Source organism: Pogona vitticeps, chromosome 5, assembly GCF_051106095.1.
Source record: "Pogona vitticeps strain Pit_001003342236 chromosome 5, PviZW2.1, whole genome shotgun sequence".
NCBI lineage: Eukaryota > Metazoa > Chordata > Lepidosauria > Squamata > Agamidae > Pogona > Pogona vitticeps.
The window spans coordinates 148,326,920-148,347,472 of record NC_135787.1 but is presented as its reverse complement, the minus strand read 5'-3'; positions in this window follow the sequence as shown (position 1 = coordinate 148,347,472).

The following is a 20,553-nucleotide window of genomic DNA, read 5'->3' as shown; positions in this document are numbered from 1 at the left end:
ATGTGTTCTCAATAGAGGTTTTGGAACAGCGTCTACTGTGGCTGAGAAGGCCAATTCGAGAGTGACAGTCCCTTCCACACTGAAGACAAATACAATCTGTTCCCTGTCCAGCTCCCTGATTTTGCTGCTTTTGGGACTGCCTCTTTGCTTCAGCCTGCTGGACAAGGGTCTCTTCAAATTGAGAGAGGCCATGCTGTATCACCTGCCTCCAGGCTGAATGCTCAGATGTCAAGGTTTCCCATCTGTTCAGGTCCATTCCTAAGGCCTTTGGAACCAGCTTGCAGATATCCTTGTATCGCAGCTGTGGTCTCTCTCTGGGACGCCTTCCTTGCACTAATTCTCCATACAGGAGATGTTTTGGAATCCAACCATCAGCCATTCTCACAACATGCCCGAGCCAACGTAGATGTCGCTGTTTCAGTAGTGCATACATACTAAAAATTCCAGCTCGTTCTAGGACTACTCTGTTTGGAACTTTGTCCTGCCAGGTGATACCAAGAACGTTTCAGTCGTGGCAGGCTGTAGTGCCTTGGAATTTATCGGACATCCTTTTCAGAGAGCCTTGCCTTCTGCCTATAATGTTTCACTGCCAGGGTTATTTATTTCCCCTGGCTGTTGCATTTTCAAAACACATTTTAATGCTCATAGAACATAGGCATGATCGTTCCTATCTAATCTGATACTATTTTAACATTGGCTTAAATCCTCCTACCTAGTTATGCCTACACAACACAGTGTTAACTTTAGGAGAAGAATTGCGCCAAGTGAAAAAAAACACCACACTGTAGATATTGCCATTTGCATATTGGGATATGACTCCGTGTCCAATTGATCATGTCTATGGTGATATCTTGACCTGGGACAGTAATCCAAAAGTCACACTAGTTGCATAGATATCCAAGAGGATTTTGGTCATGGTTTTTAATGTTATATATATTTCACATTTTGAAAGGCTAGAATCAGACAGTATACTTCTTCCAGATCTCCTGCTTCCACCAATGCAATGGAGACTTTCTTCATTCCTACAGCCGTTTATGGTGCTGAAAACCTGCTATGGTGGTTTTCCCAGTCCCAGAGCTTAGAAATAATCAGTCACACATAACATAGTTACCTGTAACTAGTTACTTCTTCAAACAATTAAATTGTAACAAAGCTAAAATTTCAAAATCCTCATTTGTTATTATGACTTATACCAACTTCAGTAGGGTTTTCTAAGTGTATGGGATGTTCAAGAAATGGTCTTACCTTTAATAAATAATAAATAATTCCTTAATTCAGTGTGGTAACAATGAGGAGTACGAACTCATATAATATTCTGTAGTATTTATGTATGAAACATTTTAAATGTAAAAGCACGTAACAGTAATTCAGGATGAACTGCCCAAATATGGTTTTAAGGCGGTTACTCCAAGTGGGGGCATTTTCCCAACTAGGAGCTGTCTCAGCTAGAAGCTGCCTCCACATATAGGTCTCCCAGCTGTTAGACATCTCGTATCCAAGGGAACTCTTTGGAGAGCCATGTTCCTGAGAGAGTTAAAGTTCTGCATCACAATGTTTTGACTAAGCAAAATATAAATAGAATTTAAATAGAGATATTTACCATGTTTATGAAACATCTCAAAGGAGAACATCCCCAAAAAGAAGAGATAATCTCACAAAGAACATCTCCCAAGAACCACAAGCCACCTGTTTTTGGCAAATAAGTGGAAAGATGCAGATCATGGGAATAACATAGATGAAGAAGGCTGGGGTATGTAGGCATCTTTCAGTCTTGAGAGACTATGGTAACGTGCTCTGAATAGAGGTCTTGGAACGATGTCTGGTGCGGCTGAGAAGGCAAATTTGAGAGTGACAATCCCTTCTACACTGAAGACAGATACAATCTGTCCCCTGTCCAGCTACCTGATTTTGCTGGGTTTGGAACTGCCTCTTTTCCTTGGCCTGGTGAACAAGTGTGAAGGCTGGAGTAAACTTTTCTCTTTTAAAGAAAATGTTCTTTTGTGTGTTAATAATACGATGAGAACTAAATAATGCTTTTTTTATTATGTACATTTTTTACTTTTAAAAGTTAAATACATTTTCATACGTCATTGAAAACTATAAGGCTTTTTGCTATAGAACTATACATGTCATTGAAAACTATAAGGATTTTGGTTTTAAGAACTTTGAAAAATTATAGAGATGTATTCCCTGCCATTATAGGCTATGAGCTCCTGTGTTTTATTGTTTCTGCATTTTTGATTGAAGAGTGATTAAAATTTTTGTCTGGATTTTTCATAGTTATGACATAAGCTATAAAATGAGATGTATTTTCTGACTTAAATATTTGTTCAAAGCTTAAGTTCAGTTTTTATGGATTTTAAGTATTTTAAGTTTACAGTTCTTGTGTAACTGTATGACTTTTGGAATTAAGCATATCTGCCTAGAGTTTTTCCCTCATAACTGTAATACTGTCTTGTGGAAAGATGCAGCATATCTGCCTAGATGTTTTTTTCCTCATAACTGTAATACTGTCTTGCATAATTTTTGGATTTGCTACATTTAAGCATGGAACCTAGAAATGATGTAAATAAATAGGACTTGCATAGAATTAACAAGTACTGGAGTGGCCTGGAATTATTGCAACAACGAAGACACTTATAATGAGATACCCAGATGAGTTTACAAACAGCTTGTGGCTAATTATTTGGTTTTGTTCTGGGTTTAACCCTTTACTGGGATAATGTCAGCTATGACAAACCATAGAATCTGTTCTCTTTGCTGGGAGGTCTGTATAGGAATCTGGGTGTGTGTGTGTCAGTTGTCCAGTCAGGATCTAACAGATGTATATTGTACAGTATTTTACAAGGCAAAAGCTCAGTGGCAGCCCTGGTGTTTCATAGACTGAAAAGGGTAATTCATCTTGCTTTAACAAGAGCTAACAGACTATTTACATTTCCTTTGTACTGTTGCATGCCTCTTGCTATGGCATTTGGCCATAGCAAGAGGCATGCAATAGTATAAAAATTTGTCCTGCTTATTGCTCCCTAGAGAAGGAGCTTTTGCTCTTGCTGCCATAAGAGGCATCAAATCTTGTTGTTCATGAAAAACAACATCTACAGGCAGTTGAGACAAAACTTTTGAGCATAGTGTTGTATGCTGGCACTTCTGTGCATAAAGATCTCCAAGATTAATTCCGTGCTTTATTTCAAAACAATCTGAATTGTGCTGATGCTTACAGCTCTTATTTGAGTAAGCTGATTTACCCTTCTCTTTTGCCCTTTCACTAAAGAAATTATTTCTGCTGGAATTCTCCAATAGTGCAATGACTTTGGCAATCTATTTCTAGTTGTAACAGATTTTTTATGGCATTAGACCTGTCTAAACACCAGACTGAAGAGATATAGAAGTAGATTATATTCTCTCTCTCTCTCTTTCTCTCTCTCTCTCACACACACACACACTCTCACTCACTCACTCACTCTCTCTCTCTCTCTCTCTCTCTCTCTCTCTCACACACACACACACACACACACACACACACACACACACACACACACACACACACACACACTGCTGGAGAAATGATTTGAATTTGCATTAGATCTGAAGTGAATACTTCTTACAGGTTTCTTCTTTTCTATACAAATAAGGAATGAGAGTTCTTGCCTTTGAGTTGTCAGTGTACTATAACGACCTCTCTGTATATAATTCCAGGGTGTTTAGAGCATTCCCCCTTGCAACATCTATTGGATCATAACACAGGTTGCACATTTCTCTATAGAATTGGAAATGTCATCTGCCAGAGGAACTTAGCTTGCTTATCTTGAAATGAGCAGCAAGGAATTAAGACCTTCCTTGCTTCTGAGCTGAGCTCTTTGAATTGCTGTAATATAGCCACAACATGATGTAGGATCAGCTACCCAAACCTGAGGCTTAACCAAGTTCAAGGGCTACTATCAGTTGGTAAGCTATTGTGTAAACCATCTATTATTCATACAGTATCCAGCTAGCATGAAGTTAAAGACTGCTGGAAATAGTTTTATTATAAGGATATTTTCATGCAAGGGTGGCAGCAGACAGAGCAGGCATAGGCTATAAGTAAATGACATGATCAAGTTAATGGGTGCATCATGCACCTGTATTCCTTCAGCACATGGTAAGGTTATGAATACTGAAACCATGGGAATGAAACAATTCCTTGACTATACATCTACAGCACAAAAGAATTGCATAATGAAGCATCTGGGTGCCAGTTGTTTTTAAGAGATTATAAATTATGATAATGGTTAAAAAACTGGTAGGTAAATGGCCAATTGGGGTGAGGTGGGGAGAACCCATTAGAGGGGTACATGGAGGAGAATGATGAGAATCCTCTGGGAGTTTATGGAAATTTTCTTCAGCTAAAACTTTTCTATTGGCATTCAGGAAGGTCTCCTATTAGAGGTATCATTGAAAGAAAATGCCCAGGTTGAAATGCTAGCCAATGTAAATAGTTCAACATCTGTCTGTAAAAGAAATGGGGAAGTAAACCAGACTGATCCCGAAGAAAATTGTGCACTGAAAACGACCAACTCTTTTATTAAGCTATGGAATAGATGGGCCTTTCACACACAATGCACTTACCTGAATTTAGAGGGAAGAGATTTTGTCACATTGATTGGTGGCACACAAGCTGTTTAGCAATTTATTGCCAAAAACAAACAAAGAAAGAAACCATTGTTTTAATAACAAGCAAAAGTCTGTTTTCTCTACCTGGAAGGTACAAAACCTGCTATGGGTTTTGCAAAGTTAAAAATTAACCACTAGTACCCAGTTTCATTTCTATAATTGTAGGTGGTTGAGCCAGAAGGTCCAAAAAGATCATGTTTTCTGTGCTGAGATTTGGGGAAATACATGCAAGAAGGTTCTCCTAGCATCTTCTGAAAATGGACAGAACAGTCTATTTTGATCTATTAACAATGAGAAGTCTTTAATTTATCTTTAAATAGTTGTATTTAGATAAATAAATTGACAACAACAAACATTTTACATAGCAAAGGAATGCATTTATGAACATGAGGCTACAGTACAAATATAATGGAAGTGTCTACTTACAGATGATTACATGCTATAAGTGTTCCAAAAATTACAGCACATAAATTAAATAAGCTTCTAGTCCCTCCTACATATGGATGTACACATTTAGAACACAAGGCTGAACTTTTTCATGCATTTGGAAAGGTTCATTTCCTAGCTCTGGTTCTGCATCATTCTATGACCCCAGCCCTCTTTTAATTGAAAACATTTTGGGCAGGTTATCTGTAGCAAAAATGATATTTAAACCACCAAGGGCTCCTCAGAAGAAAAGAAAACAAGATTCACCCAGGTGGTAACCAAATGCTGCATTCCCTGATATAGTGACTCTACAAAATCTGTACTTCCTCAAAAGTGGTGCCTTCCAGAAATGTTGACACCATCATCCCTGAGAAGTGTGAGAGCTATAGTATAAAGCTTCTGGAGGGGGCTGGACCAGGGAAACCTGCCCTACAAAATTCTACTGTCAAAGTATTGTTGGAATTGTTGCAACTTTAGTATGCTGCCTTTAGTAGGTTTTGGCTGGGAGGGGCCTTTCTGGGCTGGGGTGACTGTCGACCAATCCATCAGTAACCAATTGATCCCTCTCTACCTCAGATCTTGAAGTGAGCCATGCCCCTCTGCCTGAGAATTATTTTCATGCTCTTATCAGTCAGGGATTACTTAGTGTTGTGTTAACCATGTAGTTAGTCAGTATGAAGCCATGAATCAGCTAAACTCTGTTCATGTAACCAGTCATTATTTTTTCTACACTATGCTGATTGATCTATTCAGAAATGTGAGTAAATGGGATTGTTTATTCTATTACCAGTGCCTCTGGGTAAATTATTGAGAAAGTAAGTGTCAGTTGAGAAGAACTGAACAGTAAGGGGAAGCCTCCTCTGGGGAGACTTGAAGCTAATTCTACTCTACAGGTGCCTGAACTTTTTGCACTGCGTAACTAGGTTTTAAGCCACAAAATTTCACATGCTGACAAGAAATACTTCATATGCTTTTTAAACTGCTACCTTCATGTTAAATGCCTATTTGATATCCATTCATAGGAGAGGTTTTCTTTCTTTTAATATACATACCATATTTTTCTGTGTGTAAGATGCCTCCATGTATAAGACCCCCCACTATTCTAACTCAAAATTTAAGAAATCTAACTGGGGCTTAGCAAGTGGAGGTGGAAAGGAATCAAAGTGCTGCAGGATCACTTTGATCCTTGCTTTCTCCCTTCGTGCTAAGCCCCATGGGGCTTAGCAAAAAGAGGAGGAAAGGGATCAAAGCAATCCCGCAGCTGCACAATCACTTTGATCCTTTTTCCCCTCGTGCAGCCGTGGGATCGCTTTGATCCTTTCCCCCTCCTTTTGCTAAGCCCCATGGGATTTAGCAAGTGGAGTGGAAAGCAGGAATCAAAGTGATCCTGCAGTGCTTTGATCCCTGCTTTCCCCCTCCACTTGCTAAGCCTTAGCAAAAGGAGGGGAAAGCAGGATCAAAGTGCTGCAGGATTGCTTTGATCCTTGTTTTCCCCTCCACTTGTTTTTCTTCTCAGCTTACTTCCGTGTATAAGATGACCCTCAATTTTTAGTCTAAAGATTTTAGACAAAACTATCATCTTATACATGGAAAAATACAGTAACTCTTTTCATGCCATATATTTACTTAAAACCTCTATCAGTTTCCTTTAGAAGAACACAAGATTCGCCTGAAGAAACTGTTCCACTGTTTGCCAGTTGGTTCTGCACTGAAGAGATGCTGAATTGAATAATACTCACTCCCTACCGGGCGTCTGAACTTGTGGTAACTTCCATGATTGGTACCTTCCTCTTTTCAGCTCCACTCATACCATCACTGCCTCAAAAGTCATGATTTCCAAACAGCTTGAAAAATCTGTTATTGTTGGTGTTTGTTGTTTATGCCTGGTAAAATAGATAGAGATGCAGGGGAGCAAAGGGACAAACCGGTTCGAGTAGCCCATGGCAGCCATAATATCCTGTCTTGTGTCCTCCTCCACACATTTTTGTGTTGTGTTTCAGTTGTATGAATGTATGAAGAGCATCTGCTCTTTCTTCAAATGGCGCAATGGAAAATGCCAACACTATTTCCAGAAGCAAACCAGTTGCTCTGCAGCCACTCACTCCAGCCTTTTATCCTATTTTCTGCCCTGTAAGTATGCAATCTGTGAAAGCTGCACTCTTTAAGGAGGGTGGTGAACAGAACAGAAGCCAGCACTCCATACACTGCCTCCTGCTTGGGCAGTGTTGCTTGAAGATCAGATCACTTACTGTTACCTTCACAAACTGTCACGTTTTTAAGAGACAGAAGAAGCAAGCAAGCAAGGAAAATTAGATGAGAGAAAGGAAACAAAGCAATCTAAGACTTCAACAAAACAGGATAAAGCAGAAGGCTATTCTTATGTTTTGATTAGGTTTACGGCTGCAGCAATTCTGACTACTGACTGCTGTTCAAACACAACGTTTGGTACTAGAAGTGAACCTAAATAACTGTTCTTCAACCTATAATTCCTTGCTTCATTGTCATCTAAGACAGAGACAGACAACGTCTAAAATCCAGGGGCCCCAAGACTACAGATGGCCACTCCAACCCTCGACATCCCTGAAAATATTTAAAATATAGTGGTTTAGGTACCTGATTGCAGAGCCAGAGTTGGGGGTTCGATTCCCCATGGTGGCTCCTTGACAGGGGCTGGACTCAGTAGTGATCTATAGGGCCCCTTCCAACTCTGCAATTCTAAGATGATGATGATGATGATATTTAAAAATTTAAAAGTTTGCCCACTAGGAGGCACACGGCACCATCCACCACCACCACCACCCCAAAAATATGGCAGAATTCATAAAATTATGAATCTGGTGGGGATTCTTGGGTTAACAAGTCCAGCCTCCTGCCAAAGCAAGGAAGCCAACAGTTACAAGCATCCCTGACAAATAGCCACCTATCCTTTGATTCACGTAGGGGAGTGCGCCAGCCTCGGGGGCAGCCTGTGCCACTGTCTAGCAGTTCTTACTGTCAAGACGTTCTTCCTAATGTTCAGGAGAAATTTCCATTCTTTTCATTTGAATCCATTATTTTTGGACCTCCCTTCTGGAGCTACAGAAAACAAATTTGTTTCATTGCCTCCCTGGAGAGCATGAGGTGCCTTTTAATAACCAGGAGTTTGGGGTTGCGTTGAACTCAGAGGACACATTCGGCCCATGGCAGCTACAAAGTGTCCTAACAATATCATTTAGAATGTGGGGATCACTTTGATATTACTGTTGTTATACAACTAGGAGTGGGAGAAGCTTAGTAATGTACCTCAAATCACGCAGGAAGTCTATCAGAAATTCCAGACCACCTTGTCCTACTCCTCAAAGGACATACTGTCCTCTTCTGTTGAGTTACAACAAATTTCAACACACTTGCATCACTTTTTTTCAACATTATTTTTCCTTTCTATTTTCCTCTACAGCAAAGTCTGATTTTAGCTCTAGGCAGATTAAGTTGTTACTGTACATCTGCTGTGGTAAACATCAACCTGAAATAGTGGCTTACCTCTGATTTTTATTGGTGAGAGGGGATATCCTCTCAAGGAATATTAAACTTATCATCCAGTGCTACTTGTGCAGGAACCATAAAGCAATCATGCTTGGAAGCTGAGCTGTTAGCTGACAAGTCAGATGTCACTGAGAGATATACAATTCAGTGGAAATGGATAAAATATTCCCTCTTCATGACCAAAGCTCACTGAGGAGCCTTGGCTAAATGGTAGGTTGTAAGGCTACAGGGAAAAATGTTGTCTGTGGGCACAAACTACATGTTATATACTCTTTTTTCATTTAACTTTCAGGGTTAAATAAAATAAAATTGCATCAGCTTGTGGGATGGAGAAAATGTTGCAGAGTTTTGAATTTCTAGTAAAATTGCTTTTTGAATTAGCAGAATTACAGAGATCCACAGAGGAGAATAGCTACAATTTCCCCCATGACCACCCCTTTCTCATTAACTAGCAATTTAAAAAAAAAATCACAGATACTTTGATTTAAAAAAAAACAAAGTCTGAAAAATATTTGTTAGCTACATGTCTGGTTATCCGATCTCTGGGCCCATAACTTGTTGCTGAGTTTTGAATTTTCTAATAAAATTCTCTTTTTGCTTCACAGTAGAATTACAAACATCCACATACAAGTATAGCTACAAATTCTCCAGAGTACACCCCTTTCTCATTAACTGCACTAAAGTTTCAATAATTCTTTCTGAGATATTGGAGAAGAAAAAATAAAAATGTTTCTTTACTTGCAGTTGTTTGAAATTACAGACTTATGTATACAGCTTTCTTTATTGCACACATACCAGCAACCAACCAACCAGATCAACCAAACAACTAAAGAGAGGGATAGAACACTCAGCAGAGAAGCAGGGCTCTCTTTGAAATCTTTGAAAGGAACAATTGGTTAGAGTCAAATCTCTTTGGAAGGAACAATTGGTTAGGGCTTGAAAGACAGAAAATCATCCAAACCCAGAAAAAATCCCATCTAGTCACTCAAACTGCACACAGCATGTGAGGTTGTAAAAATAATTCAAACAGAAAATAACTCATAATTAATAGGATCTAAAGATGAAAGGAGAAAAATTGTAGCTGTTTCTTCATCTGTCTTGAGAAAATTCCCTCTTCTGAAGTTGATATTTTCTTGTAGGGAGTAAATCCCACATTGTTCTGATCAAAACAAATTCAGTTTTCGAGTAAATTATTTTTTCAGTAATGCCTGCTTGGAATGGGAGAAAGATTCTATTGAGAAATGTTTGACTCTGAGTCTAGCTCCTGGGCCATAAAGAAAGCAATTAAGTTTGTTAGACTTTGATGCTCTTTGTAACTAATGCTAACTAATAAATACAGTGGACCCTCGATTTACAGACGGCTCGACTTACAGACTTTTCGAGTTACAGACTTCTCTGGCTTCAAAATTTAGGTTCAACTTGCAGCCAGAGAATCGACCTACAGGAAAAAAAAACAAAATGGAACGAAAACAGAACAAAACAGCCGGTTACGGATTAATCGGTTTTCAATGCATTGTAGGTCAATGGAGCCTCGACCTACAGACTTTTCGACCTCCAGCCACCGTTCCAGTACGGATTAATTCCTTAAGTAGAGGGTCCATTGTAATGCTTTCAATATGATGTAGTTACCACTTTAGCTAGGATATTTTCAGACAGGCAGCTCCTAAAACTACCAGTGGAAAGACATCATGCAGATACTGTGTTTTGTCCTCCTAGTGGCTTTTCTTTTGTACAAAGAAACATGGAAGGATTGATGGGAAAACATGGGAGGCTCATTACAGGTAGATGACAATGTTACTGTCTGGACCACCACTCTGCTGAAATTCTGTGAAAGAAGCTAGGTGACAGAACACCTTGCCCAAGTTCCCTTAGGTCTAAAGCATAATAAATTGATTGCCCTCATCCACAGGTTGCTTGATCTATCACCATTTATTACACTTTTTCTCCATACAGTCACATCCATAAGATGTGTACTACTATTTAGTAAGACAGGTGCCTTATCATAATTTTCTGGAATCAGTTTGTAGTGGCTTCTTGGCTTAATTTTTCTCAAATTCAGCTATGTTATCTTGATTTCATCTAAGAAAGCACCCACCACTGCAGTCACTGAGGCTGAAATCTAAAGCAGAGGTCCCCAACCCCCGGTCTGTGGCCCATGCCTGTCTGTGGGCTTCCTGGAACTGGGCTACAGAGATGGATATCTGCCCCCACACACACACATGGAGCCCGCACCCCACAACCAGTCCACGGTCCCAAAAGGTTTGTGGACAGCTGATCTAAAGTACAATGTAAACCCTGAAGATTAGTGTACTTTTCTCATTGCAATATTTCACATTCTGAATTAGGACATACCGCAGCCCTAAGATTTGTAATGTTTAAGGGGCCCCATAGGATGTTTTCTGTTGCTGCTGTGGCTATATTCAGATGCCCCTCCTTATTTGAAGCCCTGTGCCATAGCTAACTTAGCTTGTGCATAAATCTGACACTGATTTACATGCTCTCTTATTTAGGAGGCAAGGTGCATATACAGTATATATTTTAATTACTGTAGCAGGGATAATAATCAGTTTGGGAACGGGGATGATTTTCAAGTGGAAAGAAGTGACAGGAGGGGAAAATGGTAAGAAAGCCTTTTGTTCACCCCTTTCTCATTAACTGGCACTTAAAAGTCTGAGTAAATCATGTACTGGCTGAAATTGGCAAGCATGAATGATTCTCACCTTCCTAAGAAGTGCTACACAGAACAGCTCCAGAATCCATCTCGAAAATCCTGGGTGAATTTAGTTAGACCCATTCTGCAGAATTATGGTGCTGACACAGACTCCCTTCCTACCTTTGTTTCAAATAGAGCTAAGCATCTGGTTAAAGAAAAAAAATCTTTCTTTAAGAGGCAGGACCTCTGTGCCATCTCAGAAATGTCCTATTCCTGTTTGTTTCCCTTGTATAAACCATCATTTTGTTTGGAGGTATATTTTGTTAATTTAACCTCAGCCCCTCTAAGAAAAGCGTTCACAGCTCTGTGCTTTCAGTGCATGCCAACAGCCATATTAGTAGGAAGATATGAAAATGTCCCTTTTGATGAAAGACTTCGTACATGTAGATCAGGAGAAGTTGAAGATGTTTCTCACTATTTGTTAAGACGTCCTTTATATGATCACCCCAGGAGCAAATTCCTTGCAGGTATACTTAGAACATAGTGTGACAGCCCTCCCTTGGCTCAACTTTGTGTGCTACTTGTGGGCATGGATGTAATTACTACCCATCAAGTAGCACAATTTGCCCTGGCAGCAAAGAAGATTCATGCCAAGCTTCAAAAATCCTGAAGAAGAAGGGAATTCATACCTTTTTTAAAGCGAAATTGTGATAAGACAGTGTTATATATGTTTGATGCTATCATTGATATATTGTGATGACCTATGGTTTTAAGCAATTAACCAATAAAGTAAAGTAAAGTAAATCACATTAAGACATTTGTAGGAGAAAGTATTGTGACGGAATGCCCATGTCACGCCTGTCACTCATAGCTGAAGCTCAAGTGCAGGAGCCTATGAGAGGACAGGAGGGGCGGAGTCAGGGAGGTAGTTAGAGGGGGAGTTAAGAAGAGAGAAGGTGAAAGAGAGAATGAGAGGGTGGCGGAGAGAAATTGAATAGTCAAGATAGAGAACTGGAGAGAACTGATATTAGTAAGTTGGTTAAGGTGAATAAATCCATAAAACAAATGAAGAATTGAACGTGTAACCAAATATAAGAAGTTTAATCAGTGATTTTATACAATGATTAAAAAGAACATCTGTTATTCTAATTCAATCTAAATAAACAAGTTATGTTGGCAGCAAGTGTCTGATTCAAGTATTGCGCAAGTGTGGATAAGGGATATCCACTGGTGGCAGCGAATGAAAGAGAAAACGTCGCCAGAGTAAACCTTGGTTTGGGGAAAACAAACAGGGAACATTGGATAGAATGTCACAAGTATCTTTAAAAGTTTCTTACAGTACAGTTGTTTGAATTACAGATTTGCCTATGCTACTTTCTTTATTGCACACATATTAGCAACCAACCAAACAGATCAACAGCAAACAAACAACTGCCACCAACCAAAACAAGCTGAAAAGAACACTCAGGAGAGAGGCTCATCTCTGTTTCCAACCCATAGAGCTAGCGTTTTGTCCGCAAACAATCCTCCATGGTCACATGGCCAGTGCGACTAGACACAGAATGCTGTTACCTTCCCACCAAGCTGATCCCTATTCGTCTACTCGCATTTTTACATGCTTTTGAACTGCTAGGTTGGTAGGACCTGGGACAAGCGACAGGGGCTCACTTCATCACGTGCATTCGCTCTTACAACTGACCTTGCAGCACAGAGGCTTCAGCGGTTTAACCCGCAGCACCACTACGTCCATACCTCATTATACCAATCTTCTAATTTAATATCATTGTTATCTTTCCAGAATCTAGCTATTAATATTCTAGCACTTGTCATAAAATTGGAAATCAATTTCTTTGAACAATAATGAAATTCTATCTTATCAAAAATTGACAACAAAGCAATTTTAGAATTGAATTCAATATCGTTTCCAAATATATAACATATTTCCTTAAAAATCAGTTTCCAAAATTTCTGAATCCATTCACACTCCAACCACATATGATAATACATGCCAATTTCTTCATCACATTTTCAGCAGGCCTTAGAATAGTCTGAATTTATTATATTCAGTTTCGCCGGAGTCATATACCACCTTAAAGTAATTTTAATTTTTTTTCCTTTATTCTTACTGGCATTAATCTTAAAACTCTCATCCTCCAAATTTTCATCCAAACCTCTATTTTAATTTCTGTCTTTAAATCATTTTCCCAAATTTATTTCAAACCTTCTGTTTCTGTCTCTTTTTTCTCTTGTTCCAAAATTAGGTTATAAATTCTACTTAGGACTTCTTTCATCAAAACATCTTTCTGCAAGTCTTCACGTGGTGATAGAAATTGTTTGTACTTAGTACATTCTCTACATTTGCCATTAGTTTTCAACCATTCATTTGTCCAACTATCTAACTGGATATAATTATACCATGATAATTTATTAGTTTGAAGTTTAACTATAATCTGATCCTTCGATCTCATTTTAATCATCCAATCCTTCAATCTGGCAAGTTTTTTGTCCTTAAACATATCAGCTAAACCCTTCAAGTTTGCTGGGAAATTTTCTATTTTGGTCACTAATTTTACTGGTGAAGTAAAGGGACATAACTTATTTTTATTTTTCTTCCAGATATTTAACATGTTTCTTAAAAAAGGTTGTTCACTTGATTTATTATATTTCTTTTTACTACATTAAACAAATATTTTTCAGTATTCCCATTTATTTCTTTTTTTTTTAATATTTTATTTTTTTTTAAACATAAGGGGTGACAAAGGAAAAAGGGACTTGGGATTTGTGAGGGAGAGGGGAAACATGACATACTAATATCCAATCTATACCTATTGCCATATCAGATTTGAAATCATTCTATTTAGTATTCCCATTTATTTCTGAGGATTTCATATCCCACCGAACTAACCTTCCTTTGTTATATATAATATCTCCAATAAATCTTAACTGATTTGCTATATAATAATTTTTTATATTAGGAATACATAAACCTTCATTTTTTGAGCCTTATACCAATAATATTTATTCCAGATTTTGTACCTTGATTACAAAATCCATTAATTAATCCCTGCCAATACTTAAAATCTTCTAATTGTATTGGGGGCATCCTGAATAAAAAAGTAATTTTTGGTAATATTTTAATTTTGATCATGGTGATTCTCCCAAACCATGATAATTTCAATTTAGAATACTCCTGCAATTTACCTTTGGTAATTTAATTTAATTCTCAAGTCACTTTAACTATATTTATACCTAAATATTTAATCTTACTATAAATTCACAATTTAAAAAAAATTATAATTGCCACACCTCTAGATTTAGACGTTCCAAAGTTTTTTTTCATAACTGTCTATATTATTCATTGACTCCATCTTTTGACTGATGAGTCTCTTGCAGAAAGGCAATGTCCACCTTATTTTTCTTCAATAATGCTTCTATTCTTCTTCTTTTCACTGTTGATCCCAGGCCTTTCACGTTTAAAGTAGCTAGTCTTATTCTTTTACTCATTTGAGTTCAAAATTTCTCCTCCTAACAGACCCCATGTGCATAAGATTTTGTGAATTAAAAAAATGGATCTGGACTTGTGTTCAAATTCAACCTGAATCATGAGTTGAGAGGGTTCTGGGGTAGTTTGTTTTTCAGTCCTGCATTCCTGGGGCTGTAAATGAAATCATAAGGACCTTCCTCAAAGGGATGTCATGGAAATGACAGTAATAATGGATTTGAAATATCTTGTTCAGACTAAAAGAGATGAGGCGGGAGGGGTGATGTGGTAAATAAAGTTGCAGCTGCCAGAGAACAAATAATTCCAAAGAGTATTATTGCATAGTGAAGCACCTCCCTTGGAAAGCCACATTTATTTAAATTCTTGGACGCTGCTGAAACAGCCACCCAGCATTTCAATTAACTGATCCTTCAATGTTACATTTGTTAAATATTCGTCCAATTTTAATTAGTTTTCAGTGACTTCTAAATTCCCCATCAGCTTCAGACCAATAACTGGAGGAGAAAGGTTCCATAGCTCATTCCGAATTCGGTGAACCAGTCAGTATGCCAGGAATGCAAATCTGTGGATACATAACAAAGCAGCGAACGAAATGCAACAACTGCTGCCAAGATGAAAAGGATAATGCTGTGCCCTCTGCACAGGCTATATGGTTGCACCCTCTTTCAATTTACATACATCCTTTTTTTTTATTTCATCAAAGCTGTACAGATGAAAAAGAATCTTGCAGAGTATAGAAAGACTCTATACCGTAATAACCTATGATAAAATGTTAAATGAAATTGGCAACATCAAACCATTTCCTTTCTGATTCTCCAGCCACATCAGAAAAACAATGAGTGGAAACGTTGCCACTGATTAATTTCATCAGGTCAGAAAGACATGCTTAGAAAAATGCTGGAAGTAACTGATGGAGAAAATCTGTTTTGCAGCGCACTGCCTTTACATCATGCATGTTTAGTAGAAACTTGGCTTTTATCTCCAAAAGGTGAGATGCCAAAATTCAAGCCAATTTAGGATTAATGCCCTGCTATGTCCCCATCTCATCCTCCAGGCCACTAAGAAGTTATAGGGGTACAGTACTTAGCCAGGTTTAATTTAATTTGGCATGAGGTCCATAGAGATTTATGGTTGTTCTGTAGTATTTGCCTTTTCTTACTATGGAAAACAAACAAGGAAAAGCCAAATATACAGAAAGGTGGAGGAGGAAAGACATCTCCCCTTATTCAGTTTGGTTCTCCTCTTGCAGAACAATCTCTGACCATTTCCCTAATGATTTTAGGGCCAGGTATTGAACTCTAGGGACGTGGTGGCACTGCGAGTTAAACCGTAGAAGCCTCTGTGCTGCAAGGTCAGAAGACCAGAAGTTGTAAGATCGGATCCACACGACAGAGGGAGCTCCCATCACTTGTCCCAGGTCCTGCCAACCTAGCAATTTGAAAGCATGTAAATGCGAGTAGATAAGTAGGTACCACCACAGTGGGAAGGTAACGGGATTCCGTGTCTACTTGCGCTGGCCACGTGACCACAGAAACTGTCTACACTGGCTCTATGGTTTGGAGATGGGGATTAGCACCACGCCCTAGAGTTGGACACGACTGGACTAAATGTCAAGGAGAACCTTTACCTATTGAACTCTAACCAATGGAAGACTGTGGCCACTTTGGGCAAGGTTGTTCAAATGCCATAGGCAGCACCAGTATGCCTCTGCTACAGCTCAGTCATTCCTGATATATGGCAACAGAATTAGACCTTGACTACATGGCTCATCAAGAGCAGGCTGGTACAGGCTAAACAGGGTGGCTAGATTCCTGGTATGGCATATGGTGCAATTTTTGATTCCATGCACACCTTAAGTGACCCTATTTGACCCCTTTAAAAAGAAAAGAGTTAAAAAAATCTACCTCCTTGTTGCCTCCTGACTCCTCTGGAGTCCACTTCTTCTTGGCATGTATGGTTTTCTTTTCTTTTAAACTGCTGCCCTGCCCTTTAAAGCCCATCTTTGGAATCAATTTGGAAAACAGCAGGGAGGCCCACGGGCACATGAGGGCATGTGAATCCTGCTACCCTCGTCCTGGCAGGATCAGGAGGAAACTCCTCCTCCATATCCATAAATTCCACAGGGTCTGGATCAAGTCCAACAGAATTTATTGCAGTTAAGGAAGGAGAATTAACACTTGAAGGAATTTGTTCCATTCCTGCCTCTTGTCTCAGGCCGAAGGTTTATAGCACCTGCCTCTACAATCTTAATCCAATCGGAGTTCCTAGCTGGCTCCAATGGGGCCTGTGCATTAGTGCCAGCCTCCACTGAGGACCAAAGGAACTATTGAGGAGAGTTGGCTTGTTTGCCCTCCAGCATTGACTCTGGGTAGTCCTTGGACTAGTAGGATCTGTTGCTGGTTGGCAACTGTGGCACTGGTGTTGAGGCCAAGAGTGGTAGTTTGAGTCAGGTCCCTCAAGTTATACTCCCTTGCCCTTGGGCCACACAGAGCTTGAGTGATCTTAAAGATAAAGGTAAAGGTTCCCCTTGACAAATGTCCAGTCGTGTCCAACTCTAGGGGGAGGCGCTCATCCCCATTTCCAAGCCGTAGAGCCAGCGTTTGTCCGAAGACAGTTTTTGTGGTCACGTGGCCAGCACAACTAGACACGGAACGCTTTTACCTTCCACTGTGGTAGTGCCTATTTATTTACTCGCATTTGCATGATTTCAAAGTGCTAGGTTGGCAGGAACTGGGACAAGCGACAGGAGCTCACTCTGTCACGTGGATTCGATCTTAACGACTGCTGGTTTTCTGACCTTGCAGCACAGAGGCTTCTGCGGTTTAACCCACAGCACCAAAATGTCCCTAAGAGTGATCTTACCCACACCTTAAAAACAGAAGCTCCTGACAGAGAACCAGAAAGGTGCAGGTAGGAACACAGTGGGTCAGGCTGATTCACTTTAATTATGTCATTTGATCACCGACAAAAAGAATGAACCAGCACATCCCCACAGTGAAGCAAATAGTGGGCTAAATAACACTGTAGTCACCCTCTTAGGGACCTCCAAAAGTCTGATCATTTATTATAGCACTGTTCAGGTCTTTACACTCAAAGATGTGGCTTCCTTTATTGCATCAATCCATCTAATGTTCATCTTCCTCTTTCCTGCTGCCTTTCCCCAGCACTTACACCTTTTCCAGTGGGTCTTCTCCCCCCATGATATGCCCAAAGTACAATATGTCTCTGGTTTGCTTCTACATAAATAGAAAACCCATTCACAGGAAACAAAGATCCCTGGACTGAAAGCAACACAGAGCTCATCCACCCCTGTGCTCAACCTCATAAAAGTCTTTCAATCTGAAAATTCATTCCGCATTCTCTGAGATGTGCTCAGTGGATAAAGTTCATTCAGGGAATTCACTACCACAAGATGTGGTAATAGCCACCAGCTTAAGCAGCTGAAAAGGACATCAGGCAAATTCAAAAAAGAAAAGTCTATTTGCTGGTGGCTATTTAGTTGTCATGATGGCTATTTACTATTTTCAGCAACTGAGAATCAAAACAGGCCTTACAGTGAGCCCGTCATTAGAAATGCTGCTCTCTCATAGGTTAAAGTAGTATGTTTATCCCAAGATGAAGTTACTCAGTTCTGAAGTTGCAAATCAGCTTACTTTAGGTGGGCAACTGGTTATCAGCAACTAAATACAAATTTTGTTTACGTGTTTACTATGCACACGTGATGATTTCAAAGGATTGTGTTATTGCAGAAAAACAATGTATTATCTTCTAATTGTGAAGTCAATTTTTTGTCTGGTTTGACCCTGAAACAGCATGCCACTAAACTGCTGGGGAATGTCTATTGCCTTCACGTCCTGTCTATGGGCTTCTCATAAACACCTAATTTATTACTATAGGCCAACATTTAACATGTCATTATATGCAGAGCACCCTTAAGAAGAAAAGATTGGTTTATTCTAACACAAGTTTGCATCTTTCTACATTCTGACAAGTTCATCTGCTTGTTTTTTTGTGTTTTTTTTTTTGCAGTTGGTCACTGGGAGATGCGCATAGCTTCATTTGCAAGTATGATTATTTAGTATGGAAGATTTGCATACATGGAGAGATGAGGTTGTTAAGAGAAGGGAACAAACTTTTCCATTAACATGTGATCTGACCTGAATAGATCAACATGGGATTGCACTCTATAAAACACACGCAGAGAGAGAAAATCAGCTAGAAAGAGGGAGGCCGGAAGCAAAGATGAGAGGAAGAAGAGGAGGGAAAATAGTAAAAGAGGGAAGGAGGGAGGGAGAGTTTTTTCACAGTGAGACAGACAGAGCAAACAAATGGGATGGGAAGAGACTGCACCCAGATGTGAAGTGTGGAGCAGCTGGACTGCCACCAGCAAAAGAACTGCTGGTGACTGCTGCCACCTCTATCGGTCTCATACTGTTGACCATATTGTTTCATGCAACATGAGCAGGGTAGGGGTCACTGGCTTGGAGGGAAAGGGATGGCAAGTGGGCAAGACTGTCATTGCCATTCCCATTCCATGCACTTAGGCTATGACTCGAAAGATCTAGGTTCAGGTCCCCAGGGAAGCATGCTTTTTTATGTACTATCAAGTTGATTACAACTAATGGTGACTTTTCCCAGGATTTTCTAGGTATGGAATACACAGAAGTGCTTTCCCTTATTTTTTTTTTTGGGGGGGGGACACCCTAGGATAGTGCAGCTCACCCAAGGCTACACAGGCTGCTTTTTCTCCTGGGACACACTTCGGGGAATTGAACTCCTAACCGCTGGTCCTCAACCAGATACCTAACTTCCTAAGCTATCCAGCCAGCTATTGAGTGGGTAATCATGGGCCAATGCTCTCTCTCTACCTACTGTGTTTTCCTGAAAATAAGACAGGGTCTTATATTAATTTTTGCTCCAAAAATGCATTAGGGCTTATTTTCAGGGGATTTTTTTCCATGTACAACAATCTACATTTATTCAAATACAGTCATGTCATCTTCTTTTGGTTGATGCACCTGGTAGAGGGCTAGGCTTCACTTAACTGGGACTTATTTTGGGGGGTAGGGCTTATATTACAAGCATCCTGAAAAATCATACTAGGGCTTATTTTCACGTCAGTGCTTATTTTCGGGGGGAAAGGGTAGGTGATGTTGTGAGGACAACGTGAGCATGGAGAAGAGTTGTGCATGCCAACTTGAGTATACTGAGGGAATTTTATATCCATTTATTGGATATCAATTTATAAATGTTTATGCATTTATTGGACAAAAATGCAACCAAAAATAAATAAATAAATGGCAAACAATCTTAGTCGGGAATGTGTGGTATAACTGTGTTGTACATTAACTTTTTTGCTAATGAGTATTTCAAAGACATTTAGATATAAATTAGAAGTTTCCCCATATGTCTGGTCCATAGGGTTCTCTGCTCCCAATCTTTCATTAGCTCGAAGCTTGTTTCAGATGCTTAGCTGTAGTGAGCAAACTCATCAATACTTCCCCAAAGAGTATTTATGAGGCACCTGAGAGTGATTCTCCTGATCTTGAATGCATTACAAAACCAGATTAAGTGGGAGAATAGTAGGTCTCAACAGGGCATTTATTAACTGGTGTAGTTTAGAGTTATATTTTCTGGCTCAATGTGACCCTAAGCATCTCAGTGTTAAATATAAGGTAAATTATAGGTTACATCTTTCTCTAACTGCCCCTGTAGTTTTAATGCTTTTCTTTTTAAAAGCCTCAGGTGGGGTTTCAATGAAAGAGAATGGTTTTGTTCCAAAGACGTGCAGGAATGAGGG